Below are 16,600 nucleotides of genomic sequence, written 5' to 3' on the forward strand. Positions count from 1 at the left end.
TTCCCATTTGTTCTATTGTCTTATGTACTTTGTTTACCTCCTTCCAAAACATCTTTTTATTCTTCCTAAAATCTAATGACACTCTCTCACCCTAACTCTCATTTGCCCTCTTTTTCACCTCTTGCACCTTTCTCTTGACCTCTTGCCTCTTTCTTTTATACATCTCCCAGTCATTTGCACTATTTACTGGCAAAATTCATCCAAATGCCTCTCTCTTCTCTTTCACTCATACTATTACTTCTTCATCCCACCACTCACTACTCTTTCTAATCTGCCCACCTCCCATGCTTCTCATACCACAAGCATCTTTTGCGAAAGCCATCACTGCTTCCCTAAATACATCCCATTCCTCCCCCACTCCCATTACATCCTTTGTTCTCACCTTTTTTCCATTCTGTACTCAGTCTCTCCTGGTACTTCCTCACACAAGTTTCCTTCCCAAGCTCACTTACTCTCACCACTTTCTTCACCCCAACATTTTCTCTTCTGAAAACCTCGACAACTCTTCACCTTTGCCTCCACAAGATAATGATCAGATATCCCTCCAGTTGCACCTCTCAGCACATTAACATCCAAAAGTCTCCCTTTCACACACCTATCAAATCTCTCCTACTTACATACATATATTTATGTATATCTCTCTTTTCAAACCAGATAGTCCCAATCACCAGTCCTTTTTCAGAGCACAAATCTATTTACAACATTGAACACCCCATGTACACCAATTATTCCCTCAACTGCCACATTACTCACCTCTGCATTCACATCACCCATCATGCATCAAAACTGCTAACACGCTCACTCAGCTGCTCCCAAAACACTTGCCTCTCATGATCTTTCTTCTCATGACCAGGAGCATAAGCATCAATAATCGCCCATCTCTCTCTATCCACTTTCAGTCTTACCCATATCAATCGAGAGTTTGCTTACTCACACTCTATCACATACTCCCACAGCTCCTGTTCCAGTAGTGCTACTCCTACCTTTGCTCTTGTCCTCTCACTAACCCCTGACTTTACTCCCAAAACATTCCCAAACCACTCTTCCCTTTTACCCTTGAGCTTCGTTTCACTCAGAGCCGAAACATCCAGGTTCCTTACCTCAAACATGCTACCTATCTCTCTTTTTTCTCAACTTGGTTACATCCACACACATCTATGTACTCATTTAATTGATGTGCTGTCAAGGGATTGAATCAGGGCATGTGAAGCGTCTGGGGTAAACCATAGAAAGTTCTGTGGGGCCTGGATGTGGAAAGGGAGCTGTGGTTTCGGGTATTATTATATGACAGCTAGAGACTGAGTGTGAACGAATGGGGCCTTTGTTGTCTTTTCCTAGTGCTACCTCGCACACATGAGGGGGGAGGGGGATGTTATTCCATTTCCAACACATCCATCCTCCTTCGCACAACCCTATCTATAGCCCACGCCTCACAACCACATAACATTGTTGAAACCACTATTCCTTCAAACATAACCATTTCAGAAGTGGTAATGGATGTATGGATCAGGTATTTGCTTTGAAGAATGTATGTGAGAAATACTTAGAAAAAAAATGGATTTGTACGTAGCATTTATGGATCTGGAGAAGGTATATGACAGAGTTGATAGAGATGCTCTGTGGAAGGTACTAAGAATATATGGTGTGGGAGGTAAGTTGCAAGAAGCAGTGAAAAGTTTTTATCAAGGATGTAAGGTATGTGGACGAGTAGGAAGAGAGGAAAGTGACTGGTTCTCAGCGAATTTTTTTGCGGCAGGGGTGCCTGATGTTGCCACGGTTGTTTAACTTGTTTATGGATGGGGTTGTTAGGGAGGTGAATGCAAGAGTTTTGGAGAGAGGGGCAAGTATGCAGTATGTTGTGGATCAGAGGGCTTTGGAAGTGAGTCAGCTGTTGTTCACTGATGATACAGCGCTGGTGACTGAGTTTGGTAAAGTGTGTGAAAGAAGAAAGCTGAGAGTAAATGTGAATAAGAGCAAGGTTATTAGGTACAGTAGGGTTGAGGGTCAAGTCAATTGGGAGGTAAGTTTGAAAGGTGATAAACTAGAGGAAGTGAAGTATTTTAGATATCTGGGAGTGGATTTGGCAGTGGATGGAACCATGGAAGCAGAAGTCAGTCACAGGTTGGGGAAGGGGGTGAAGTTCTGGGAGCGCTGAAAAATGTGTGGAAGGCGAGAACATTATCTTGGAAAACAAAAATGGGTATGTTTGAAGAAACAGTGGTTCCAACAATGTTATATTGTTGCGAGGCATGGGCTATAGATAAGGTTTAATGCATACATACATACATATACATGTTGGAAAAGATCACAATTTTGTGCATGATCAAGATATTCCTAAGTCCACGGGGAAAATGAAACACACTAAGTTCCCAAGTGCACTTTCGTGCAATAATCACATCATCAGGGGAGACACAAGAATGAAATATAACAGTCATTTGATGTACATCAAAGAGATGAAGCTAGGACGCCATTTGGTAAACATGCGATTGTCCAAATGTTTACCAAATGGCGTCCTAGCTTTGTCTCTTTGATGTATATCAACTGACTGTTATATTTCTCTCTTGTGTCTCCCCTGATGATGTGATTATTACACAAAAGTGCACTTGGGAACTTATCATGTTTCATTTTCCCCGTGGACTCAGGAATACATATACATATATACACATGCACATATTCATACATGCTCCCTTCATCCATTCCCATCGCCACCCCGCCACATATGAAATGGCACCCTCCTCTCCCTGCACGCGTGCAAGGCAGTGCCAGGAAAGACAATATAGGCCACATTCGTTCACAATTAGTCTCTAGCTGTCATGTGCAATGCAGCAAAACCACAGCTCCCTTTCCACATCCAGGCCCTACAAAACTTTCCATGGTTTACCTCAGATGCTTCACACACCCTGGTTCAATCCATTGACAGCACGTCAACCTCGGTATACTACATTGTTTCAATTCACTCTATTCCTTGCATGCCTTTCACCTTCCTGTATGTCTAGGCCCCAATCGCTCAAAATCTATGTCCCTCCATCCTTCCACCTCAAATTTGGTCTCCCACTTCTCCTCGTTCCCTCCACCTGACACATATATCTTCTTTGTCAATCTTTCCTCACTCATTCTATCCATGTGACCAAACCATTTCAAAACACCCTCTTCTGCTCTCTCAACCACACTCTTTTTATTACCACACATCTCTTACCCTTTCATTACTTACTCGATCAAACCACCTCACACCACATATTGTCCTCAAACATCTCATTTCCAGCACATCCACACAACCCTATCTATAGCCCATGCCTCACAACCATATAACATCGTTGGAACAACTATTCCTTCAAACATACTCATTTTTCCTCTCGGAGATAACGTTCTCGCCTTCCACACATTCTTCAATGCTCCCAGAACCTTTGCCCCCTCCCCCACCCTCTGAATCACTTCCACTTCCATGGTTTCATCCACTGCTAAATCTACTCCCAGATATCTAAAACACTTCACTTCTCCAGTTTTTCTCCACTCAAACTTACCTCCCTCAACCCTACTGAACCTAATAACCTTACTCTTATTCACAGTTACTCTCAGCTTTCTTCATTCACATACTTTACCAAACCCAGTTACCAACTTCTGCAGTTTCTCACCTGAATCAGCCACCAGCACCGTGTCATCAGTGAACAACAACTGCCTCACTTCCCAAGCCCTCTCATCCACAACAGACGGCATACTCACCCCTACAACAGACTGCATACTCGCCCGTCTCTCCAAAACTCTTGCATTCACCTCCCTAACAACCCCATCCATAAACAAATTAAACAACCATGGAGACATCAAGCACCCCTGCCACAAACCGACATTCATAGAGAACCAATCACTTTCCCATCTTCCTACTCGTACACATAGCTAACATCCTCGATAAAAACTTTTCACTGTTTCTAGCAACTTACCTCCAACACCATATACTCTTAATACCTTCCACAGAGCATCTCTATCAAATGCCTTCTCCAGATCCATAAATGCTACATACAAATCCATTTGCTTTTCTAAGTATTTCTCACATACATTCTTCAAAGCAAACACCTGATCCACACATCCTCTACCACTTCTGAAACCACACTGCTCTTCCCCAGTCTGAAGCTCTGTACATGCCTTCACCCTCTCAATCAATACCCTCCCATATAATTTCCCACAAATACTCAACAAACTTGTACCTCTGTAATTTGAACATTCACCTTTATCCTCTTTGCCTTTGTTCAATGACATTATGCATGCATTCCACCAATCCTCAGGCACTTCACCATAAACCATACATACATTGAATATCCAAACCAATCAGTCAACAACACAGTCACCTCCTTTTTATAAATATATATATATATATATATATATATATATATATATATATATATATATATATATATATATATATATACATTTTTTTTTTTTCAAACTATTCGCCATTTCCCGCATTAGCGAGGTAGCATTAAGAACAGAGGACTGGGCCTTTTTCGGAATATCCTCACCTGGCCCCCTCTGTTCCTTCTTTTGGGAAAAAAAAAAAAAAAAAAAAACGAGAGGGGAGGATTTCCAGCCCCCCGCTCCCTCCCCTTTTAGTCGCCTTCTACGACACGCAGGGAATACGTGGGAAGTATTCTTAATCCCCTATCCCCATATATATATATATATATATATATATATATATATATATATATATATATATATATATATATATATATATTTTTTTTCATACTATTCGCCATTTCCCGCGATAGCGAGGTAGCGTTAAGAACAGAGGACTGGGCCTTTGAGGGAATACCCTCACCTGGCCCCCTTCTCTGTTCCTTCTTTTGGAAAAAAAAAAAAAAAAAAAAAAAAAACGAGAGGGGAGGATTTCCAGCCCCCCGCTCCCTTCCCTTTTAGTCGCCTTCTACAACACGCAGGGAATACGTGGGAAGTATTCTTTCTCCCCTATCCCCAGGGATAATATATATATATATATATATATATATATATATATATATATATATATATATATGGTTGTTTAATTTGTTTATGGATAGGGTTGTTAGGGAGGTAAATGCAAGAGTTTTGGAAAGAGGGGCAAATATGAAGTCTGTTGGGGATGAGAGAGCTTGGGAAGTGAGTCAGTTGTTGTTCGCTGATGATACAGCGCTGGTGGCTGATTCATGTGAGAAACTGCAGAAGCTGGTGACTGAGTTTGGTAAAGTGTGTGGAAGAAGAAAGTTAAGAGTAAATGTGAATAAGAGCAAGGTTATTAGGTACAGTAGGGTTGAGGGTCAAGTCAATTGGGAGGTGAGTTTGAATGGAGAAAAACTGGAGGAAGTGAAGTGTTTTAGATATCTGGGAGTGGATCTGGCAGCGGATGGAACCATGGAAGCGGAAGTGGATCATAGGGTGGGGGAGGGGGCGAAAATTCTGGGGGCCTTGAAGAATGTGTGGAAGTCGAGAACATTATCTCGGAAAGCAAAAATGGGTATGTTTGAAGGAATAGTGGTTCCAACAATGTTGTATGGTTGCGAGGCGTGGGCTATGGATAGAGTTGTGCGCAGGAGGATGGATGTGCTGGAAATGAGATGTTTGAGGACAATGTGTGGTGTGAGGTGGTTTGAGCGAGTAAGTAACGTAAGGGTAAGAGAGATGTGTGGAAATAAAAAGAGCGTGGTTGAGAGAGCAGAAGAGGGTGTTTTGAAAGTGGTTTGGGCACATGGAGAGAATGAGTGAGGAAAGATTGACCAAGAGGATATATGTGTCGGAGGTGGAGGGAACGAGGAGAAGAGGGAGACCAAATTGGAGGTGGAAAGATGGAGTGAAAAAGATTTTGTGTGATCGGGGCCTGAACATGCAGGAGGGTGTAAGGAGGGCAAGGAATAGAGTGAATTGGAGCGATGTGGTATACAGGGGTTGACGTGCTGTCAGTGGATTGAATCAAGGCATGTGAAGCGTCTGGGGTAAGCTATGGAAAGCTGTGTAGGTATGTATATTTGCGTGTGTGGACGTATGTATATACATGTGTATTGGGGGGGGTTGGGCCATTTCTTTCGTCTGTTTCCTTGCGCTACCTCGCAAGCGCGGGAGACAGCGACAAAGTATAAAAAAAAAAAAAAAAAAAAAAAAAAATATATATATATATATATATATATATATATATATATATATATATATATATATATATATATCCCTGGGGATAGGGGATTAAGAATACTTCCCACGTATTCCCTGCGTGTCGTAGAAGGCGACTAAAAGGGGAGGGAGCGGGGGGCTGGAAATCCTCCCCTCTCGTTTTTTTTTAATTTTCCAAAAGAAGGAACAGAGAATTGGGCCAGTCAAAGGCCCAGTCCTCTGTTCTTAATGCTACCTCGCTAACGCGGGAAATGGCGAATAGTTTAAAAGAAAAGAAAAAGATATATATATATATATTGCGCTGCCTCGCTGGCGTGGGGGACGGCGACGGGGCAAAGTGAATAAATAGATAAATATATATAGGGGAGAAAGAATACTTCCCACGTATTCCCTGCATGTCGTAGAAGGCGACTAAAAGGGAAGGGAGCGGGGGCTGGAAATCCTCCCCTCTCATTTTTTTTTTAAATTTTCCAAAAGAAGGAACAGAGAAGGGGGCCATATGAGGATATTCCCTCAAAGGCCCAGTCCTCTGTTCTTAACGCTACCTAGCTAATCCGGGAAATGGCGAATAGTATGAAAAAAAAAAAAAAAAAAAAAATATATATATATATATATATATATATATATATATATATATATATATATATTATACTTAATCGCAGTTTCCTGCATCAGCAAGGTAGTACCAGGAAACAGACAAAGAATGGCCCATCTACTCATGTATGCATAAACGCCCATTCATGCATATATACATACATATACATATCAAACATATATGTATATATATATGTAACAGACATATACATATATACAATTATATACTGAATATCCTTGCCAACCAATCAACAACATCTCCAAGTCATTAGCACTTCTTCCATGTTCGTATCATGCAAACACCTCTCTTTTCTCTTTCACTAATAACATTACTTCTTCATCCCTCCATTCACTACCCATTCATGCACATATACATATCAAACATATATATATACATATGTACACAGACATATACGTATATGCAATTATATACTGAATATCCTTGCTAACCAATCAACATCATCTCCAAGTCATTAGCACTTCTTCCTTGTTAGTATCATCCAAACGCCTCTCTTTTCTCTTTCACTAATAACTTTACTTCTTCATCCCTCCATTCACTACCCTTTCTAATCTGCCCACCTCCCACCTTTCTCATGCCACATGCGTATTTTGGACATGCCATCGATGCTTCCCTAAATACATCCCATTCCTCACACACCCTCCTCATGCATTTGTTTTCACCTTTTGCCATTCTACACTCAATCTCTCAAGGTACTTCCTCACATTTTCCGCATGAGCGAGATAGCGTTAAGAACATAGGGCTGAGCCTTAGAGGGAATATGCTCACTTGCCCCCTTATCTATTCCTTCTTTTGGGAAAAAAAAAAAAAAGGGGAGGATTTCCAGCCACCCCCCCCCTCCCTCCCCTTCTAATCAACTTCTACAACACAAAGGGAATGTGTGGGAAGTATTCTTTCTCCCCTATCCCAAGGGATGAAGTATATATAACTATACATATATCTATGTGTATAAATGTATATGTCTGTGTGTAGTGTGTATATATATGTATACGTTGAGATGTATAGGTATGTATATTTGCGTGTGTGGACGTATGTTTATACATGTGTATGTGGGTGGGTTGGGCCATTCTTTCGTCTGTTTCCTTGCGCTACCTCACTAACGCGGGATACAGCGACAAAGTAAAATAAATGAAATAAAATATATGTGTATATGTGTATATATATATATATATATATATATATATATATATATATATATATATATATATATTGACGTGCTGTCAATGGATTGAATCAGGGCATGTGAAGCATCTGGGGTAAACTATGGAAAGTTCTGTGGGGCCTGGATGTGGAAAGGGAGCTGTGGTTTCGGGCATTATTACATGACAGCTAGAGACTGAGTGTGAACGAATGGGGCCTTTGTTGTCTTTTCCTAGCACTACCTTGCACACATGAGGGGGGGGGGGGATGTTATTCCATGTGTGGCGAGGTGGCGATGGGAATAAATAAAGGCAGACAGTATGAATTATGTACGTGTGTATATATGTATATGTGTGTGTGTATATATAAGTATACATTGTGATGTATAGGTATGTATATTTGCGTGTGTGGACGTGTATGTATATACATGTGTATGTGGGTGGGTTGGGCCATTTCTTTCATCTGTTTCCTTACGCTACCTCGCAAACACGGGAGACAGCAACATAGCAAAATAAATAAAAAAAATATTTTCTTTCTTTCAAACTATTCGCCATTTCCCGCATTAGCAAGGTAGCGTTAAGAACAGAGGACTGGGCCTCTGAGGGAATATCCTCTCCAGGCCCCCTTCTCTGTTCCTTCTTCTGGAAAATTAAAAAAAAAAAAAATCAAGAGGGGGAGGATTTCCAGCCCCCGCTCCCTCCCCATTTAGTCGCCTTCTACGACACGCAGGGAATACGTGGGAAGTATTCTTTCTCCCCTATCCCCATACATAAATATATATGTATTATTACTATTATCATTATCATACTTAATCGGTTTCCCACGTCAGCGAGGTAGTGCCAAGAAACAGACGAAGAATGGTCCATCCACTCATTTATATATATATATATATATATATATATATATATATATATATATATATATATATATATATATTTTTTTTCATACTATTCGCTATTTCCCGCGATAGCGAGGTAGCGTTAAGAACAGAGGACTGGGCCTTTGAGGGAATATCCTCACCTGGCCCTCTTCTCTGTTCCTTCTTTTGGAAAATTAAAAAAAAAAAATAAAAAAAATAAAAAAACGAGAGGGGAGGATTTCCAAAGCAAAAATATATATATATATATATATATATATATATATATTTTTTTTTTTATACCTCGTCGCTGTCTCCCGCGTTTGCGAGGTAGCGCAAGAAAACAGACGAAAGAAATGGCCCAACCCCCCCCATACACATGTACATACACACGTCCACACACGCAAATATACATACCTACACAGCTTTCCATGGTTTACCCCGGACGCTTCACATGCCTTGATTCAATCCACTGACAGCACGTCAACCCCTGTATACCACATCGCTCCAATTCACTCTATTCCTTGCACTCCTTTCACCCTCCTGCATGTTCAGGCCCCGATCACACAAAATCCTTTTCACTCCATCTTTCCACCTCCAATTTGGTCTCCCTCTTCTCCTCGTTCCCTCCACCTCCGACACATATATCCTCTTGGTCAATCTTTCCTCACTCATTCTCTCCATGTGCCCAAACCATTTCAAAACACCCTCTTCTGCTCTCTCAACCACGCTCTTTTTATTTCCACACATCTCTCTTACCCTTACGTTACTTACTCGATCAAACCACCTCACACCACACATTGTCCTCAAACATCTCATTTCCAGCACATCCATCCTCCTGCGAACAACTCTATCCATAGCCCACGCCTCGCAACCATACAACATTGTTGGAACCACTATTCCTTCAAACATACCCATTTTTGCTTTCCGAGATAATGTTCTCGACTTCCGCACATTTTTCAAGGCTCCCAAAATTTTCGCCCCCTCCCCCACCCTATGATCCACTTCCGCTTCCATGGTTCCATCCGCTGACAGATCCACTCCCAGATATCTAAAACACTTCACTTCCTCCAGTTTTTCTCCATTCAAACTCACCTCCCAATTGACTTGACCCTCAACCCTACTGTACCTAATAACCTTGCTCTTATTCACATTTACTCTTAACTTTCTTCTTCCACACACTTTACCAAACTCCGTCACCAGCTTCTGCAGTTTCTCACATGAATCCGCCACCAGCGCTGTATCATCAGCGAACAACAACTGACTCACTTCCCAAGCTCTCTCATCCCCAACAGACTTCATACTTGCCCCTCTTTCCAAGACTCTTGCATTTACCTCCCTAACAACCCCATCCATAAACAAATTAAACAACCATGGAGGCATCACACACCCCTGCCGCAAACCTACATTCACTGAGAACCAATCACTTTCCTCTCTTCCTACACGTACACATGCCTTACATCCTCGATAAAAACCTTTCACTGCTTCTAACAACTTGCCTCCCACACCATATATTCTTAATACCTTCCACAGAGCATCTCTATCAACTCTATCATATGCCTTCTCCAGATCCATAAATGCTACATACAAATCCATTTGCTTTTCTAAGTATTTCTCACATACATTCTTCAAAGCAAACACCTGATCCACACATCCTCTACCACTTCTGAAACCACACTGCTCTTCCCCAATCTGATGCTCTGTACATGCCTTCACCCTCTCAATCAATACCCTCCCATATAATTTACCAGGAATGCTCAACAAACTTATACCTCTGTAATTTGAGCACTCACTCTTATCCCCTTTGCCTTTGTACAATGGCACTATGCACGCATTCCGCCAATCCTCAGGCACCTCACCATGAGTCATACACACATTAAATAACCTTACCAACCAGTCAACAACACAGTCACCCCCTTTTTTAATAAATTCCACTGCAATACCATCCAAACCTGCTGCCTTGCCGGCTTTCATCTTCCGCAAAGCTTTTACTACCTCTTCTCTGTTTACCAAATCATTTTCCCTAACCCTCTCACTTTGCACACCACCTCGACCCAAACACCCTATATCTGCCACTCTGTCATCAGACACATTCAACAAACCTTCAAAATACTCATTCCATCTCCTTCTCACATCACCACTACTTGTTATCACCTCCCCATTTACGCCCTTCACTGAAGTTCCCATTTGCTCCCTTGTCTTACGCACCCTATTTACCTCCCTCCAGAACATCTTTTTATTCTCCCTAAAATTTACTGATAGTCTCTCACCCCAACTCTCATTTGCCCTTTTTTTCACCTCTCGCACCTTTCTCTTGACCTCCTGTCTCTTTCTTTTATACTTCTCCCACTCAATTGCATTTTTTCCCTGCAAAAATCGTCCAAATGCCTCTCTCTTCTCTTTCACTAATACTCTTACTTCTTCATCCCACCACTCACTACCCTTTCTAAGCAGCCCACCTCCCACTCTTCTCATGCCACAAGCATCTTTTGCGCAATCCATCACTGATTCCCTAAATACATCCCATTCCTCCCCCACTCCCCTTACTTCCATTGTTCTCACCTTTTTCCATTCTGTACACAGTCTCTCCTGATACTTCCTCACACAGGTCTCCTTCCCAAGCTCACTTACTCTCACCACCATATGCCCATAGATGCATATATACATACATATACATAACAATATATACACATACACAGACATATACATAAACTCACATGTATATATCTATACATACATGCCTTCATCAATCCATTCATCCCACCCCACAGGAAACGACATTGCTACCTCCTATCCACATCCAGGCCCCACAGACCTTTCCATGGTTTACCCCTGAAGTTTCACATGTCCTAGTTCCGTCCACTGACAGCACATTGACCCCGGTATACCACATAGTTCTAATTCACTCTATTCCTTAGATGCCTCTCACCCTCCTGTATGTTCAAGCCCTGATTACTCAAAATTTTTTCACCCAATCCTTCCACCTCCAATTAGGTCTCCTGCTTCTACTTGTTCCCTCCACCTCTGACACATATATCCTCTTTGTCAACCTTTCCTCACTCAGTCTCTCTGTATGTCCAAACAATTTCAACACACCCCCTTCAGCTCTCTCAACCACACTCTCTTTAATGCCACACATCTTTCTTACCCTTTCATTACTTACTCGATCAAACCACCTCACACCACATGTCCTCAGACATTTCATTTCCAAAACATCCACCCTTCTCCATACAAACCTATCTATAGCCCATGCCTCACAACCATAAAACATTGTTGGAACTACTATTCCTTTAAATGTAACCATTTTTGCTCTTCGCAATAAAGTTCTCTCCTTCCCCAAATTCTTCATCACTCCCAAAATCTTTACCCCCTCCCCCACCCTGTGACTCGCTTCCACTTCCATGGTTTCATTCGCTGCTAAATCCACTCCCAGATATCTAAAACATCCACTTCCTCCAATGGATGCAGTAATAAGAGAGATGAAAGCAAAACTAGGGAAAAGGGGGACAGAGATGGAGTGTAGTGGTGTGACATGGTGGCTAGTGTCAAGCCTGTTTGCAGATGATACTGTGTTGTTTGCTGAGAGTGAAGAGGACTTGCAGAAGACTGTAAGTGTATTTCATGTGTGTAAGCATAGATGGTTGAAGATATATGCAAGGAAAAGGAAACAGAGTGAAAATATAATTTTGTAAAACCATATAAATTGAAAAGGAAAGTGTACTAAATTATGCTTTGGATATGGTGGGAGAAAGACTGGAAGAGGTGAAAGAATTCAAGTATTTATGAGCTGTTTTGAGTAAGTTTGGCGATATGCAAGGAGAGATAAGGAAGAGAGCAATACAGGGTGTGAGTCATTGGGTCCCTTAATTGAAAAATGAAGGGTAGAGGTGTAAGTATGGAAATGATGAGAGGATCAAGAGACAGCCTGATCTATGCAGCCGAAACATGGACATAAAACAGGCACAGAGGTCAAGAATCCAGGCTGTGAAAATGAACTATTTGAGAAGAGCATGTGGTGCGACTTTCATACTGCTATAGAACAATAAAATCCATGACAAAAGCAATGATTATAAAAATTTCATTCAGTCAACACTGACAAAGTAACAATGACTTACAATTATCCTGCATATTCTATCAATGGCATCAGGAAATGTTAAGCGATCCCGAGAGAACTCCCATTTTATTATAATTAAGGATATCATTATGACTGGCAAAACACAGGTGAAGACAACAATTGCTGCAACTTTACCTGCCTATGACAACCTGTAATCAGCTAAGTTGTCTGCTCTATGTATCTTAATTAGATACTATTCAACAGATGTGCAGATCAAATAGAAATCTTGTGTGAATTAAACAGACCTCTTGGCCTAAGTGCAAGTACTGAAGTAGGTTTCCAGTTCCATACAAAGAATTACATGGAGGAATCTGGGTAGCTCAAAATGCATGGAATTCACATCAAAAATAAACAATTTCAGGTTAGTACAAATTGCCCACCCGTCATTCTAAGATAGCAGAAACTCTCACTGGTTATTCTAAGCCAGCAGAAATTGTTCAGTCATCTAGTCATTCTGAGAGTAAAAATTGTCCACTAGCATTCTGAGCCAGTAGTAACAGTCCACAAGTCATTCTGAGCCAGTAGTAACTGTCCACTTGTCTAGTCATTCTAAGCTAGTAATAACTACCGACATGTCATTCTAAGCCAGAAGATACCCTCCAATAGTCATTCTGAGCCAATAGTAATTGTTCAGCAGTGATTCTGAGCTCTAGTCATTCTGAGCAGTAGTAACTGCCCACTAGTCGTTCTGAGCCAGAAGTAATTGTCCACTAGTCATTCTAAGCCATAGGAAATTTTCCATTAGTCATTCTGAGTCACAAGTGACTGTCCTCTAGACATTCTGAGCTAGTAGGAACTGTCCACAGTACTCACCTTACATTAAAATCTTAACGGATAAAAACGTTGGAAGAAGGCTTACCGATCGCTGGGTCCTGTATACAGTTACAGCAAAGGATAATTTGATACACTCAGATTTTTGCTCAACCAATTTCCTGACAACTGTAAGAAATGACTAATCTTAGGGTTTCTTCTGCAATAGTTTACTCTGAATCTTTGCCTAGTCGTCTTTGGGTACTACTTTATAGTGACTGATGTCCATAATCAATGTAATTTAATGCAAATAATGCACAGATTTATGATGTTTTCTACACAACATCAGTTACCCTTCATTCAAATAAAAGTAGCTCAAAGCCAAACAATGGAGTACCGATTTTGAGGTCTGGGACCTGTTACCCAGCACTCTTTCTCCCTCTTTTCCTAGCTTTCTTTCCTCACCACATTCCTAAGAGCCATCTAAAGACGAAAAAAAATCAAATTCTTCAACTCCCGTAACCTTTTTCCTCAACAGAAAATCAAAGGGAGACTTTTCGTGGCTTTACCTCCAATTACCAGTCATAGCTCAATATAGATTTTGGATCACGTGGCCATCCACATGATCCTCAGGTTTGCCTATAGAAGACAAGACAAAAAATCCCACCTCCCCACAATAAACGGTGCATATCAATATGTACTATGGAAATACCAAAAATTATCTGGTTTATTACCCAAAGTCTTTAAAATATTTGCTTAGCATTCTGTATGGACCAATGCAATGGGGCCGAATGCAGGATACAAGCATATCATCTGTATATTCTTAACAAATTATAAATACCCTCAGGTATTTGTATACGAATTCACAAACAACAGTATGTTACTAAGTTATGTGTGTACACATGTAAAACAATACTTTATGGAAACAGTAATCATGATAAATAATGATACATGTAAATGGTTGATAATTAAGTTTAATTATGTTCAACTGAATTAATAAATTCTTGAAGGAATTAAATCCAATCGTAAGAAAGAACTAAGGTGGCTTATGCCTGCGCATGGTCATGAATCATTTCCACAAAAATAAGCACTGAAAAATGTGATTAAACAAAGTTGGCGAAAATCTAGAAATGACAAACTGTCTTCCAATCCGACTGCACAATAATGTAATTTGTGTACACAAGATTACAGCTGGCAATATATTACACTCCAAGTATAACTGCAACACATTCGAAACCTTCAACAAAGTCTAGTTGCCTTGAAACTGTGATGTCTGTAAGGAAACAAAATACAGATGTTATAACATTTATCAATATTTGTTATTCTGTATGATGATATAAAGCTTTGGGATATGGAATAAAGACTGGCGATGATACATCTCCCAGAGCAGGAAGTCACTCAATAAAAGTACAAAGTGAACATAATAATCATCACTGGTATCGCGAAGCAATTACTGCTATATAAAAAGAACATCATCATCATCACCATTTACCACCACCACCACTTACTACAACTATTACTACCACTTATTACAACAACTATTACTACCACTACTACTACTTCACTTACTACTACTCGATGACCACCAATGTCCTGGCTGGTTCCTCTAAAAACAGGAATTATACTAGATTTTCAGCCCTAATTTCTAATCCGAAACTTTCAAAAATTCGAAAGCTCACACCTAAGATATTCCCACCGAAAATATAAATAAAAAAAAAAAGCGCCTCATTTTCTTTTAATCCCCGCTCCGTTTTCCTCGCTCTACCGCCACAACCCAAGCCAATACATCATGCATTCATCGTTTCACCAGTATGGATGTTAAGGTGGTCATGCTCTGTGCTCCAGCATGTACTGCCACAGTTTGAACTGTGTTCCCTTAAAAATGAATAAAAAAAAAAAAAATACCATTATCTCAACTATAAAATCATCTCTCTCAAAAGTGTTAAACTGACCCCTTTCTCTTACAGAAAAAAAAAGCCAATCCAGCGATATCACCTATATCAACACGCTACGTTTCTTTACATTGAAATATAATTTATGCTTTTAAGTTAATTTCACATTTTCAAGTGGCTACCATCATCACGGACGTCCCAGCGATGACCATGTCAGCGACGAGTCTGCAAGAACACAAGAGCTACAGTCTGCACGGTAACACCTCCTCCATACATCCTAAAGTAAATCAGGAAGAATTAAACATTAATTTTAAAACAAATATAAATTTTCTCAAAGATTAAGTGTACAAACCATACGTTATAGAAATAAATTCCGCTTTAAAATGGCGACCAGGATTGGCCCAGCTCGGCTACAAGTTACATCTTAACGGTAACATTATAAGCTACACATTACTTTCTTAAGATCGTAACTTTCACTTATACTGACGGACACTTGTGTATAGGAAAATTAATATTCAGAACCTACGATGAGCATAAGAAGTAAAATGTTAAGACCTATATAAACTGTCCAGAGATGAGGTGAATGTCAACTAGCCAGTAAAGAAATATATCAAAATCAAAGTCTGTTCGGTCTCACGGAATCTTGAGATCTACATGTTCGGCAGCAGTAGTAGTAGTAGTAGTAGTAGTAGTAGTAGCAGTAGCAGCAGTAGCAGCTACTGTTGTTCGTATAGTGGAACCGGAATAGAAGTTGTAGTCGTAGATATAGGAGCGCTATCATTACAGTAATAACAGCAGTTTACAACGTCAATATTGAGGATGGGTGTATAATAAATGATACATACAGAGAGAGAAGGTGGCAGAACTTATGATGGAATCACCATCACAAAATATTGAGGGAGTCATGACTTACTGACACTGGGACGTAAAGTAGGAGCCATCACCGATAACTTACCATTCTCTACATTAGGAGCTACCACTGATACCCTGACATCCTCTACACTAGGAGCCATCACTGATACCCTGCCATCCTCTACACTAGGAGCCACCACTGCTGCCTTGCCATCCTCTAAACTAGGAGCCACCACTGATACCCTGCCATCCTC

The 16,600-nt window shown here is 40.5% G+C and overlaps 1 protein-coding gene across 5 annotated transcripts in view; it reads right to left on the reverse strand.

The window, feature by feature from the left end:
- The window catches only part of LOC139760407 (uncharacterized), a 114,617-nt gene that overhangs the window by 84,911 nt on the left and 13,106 nt on the right, over window positions 1-16,600 (reverse strand). The window lies entirely within an intron of this gene.

This window comes from Panulirus ornatus, chromosome 36 (assembly GCF_036320965.1).
Source record: "Panulirus ornatus isolate Po-2019 chromosome 36, ASM3632096v1, whole genome shotgun sequence".
Taxonomy (NCBI): Eukaryota; Metazoa; Arthropoda; class Malacostraca; order Decapoda; family Palinuridae; genus Panulirus; species Panulirus ornatus.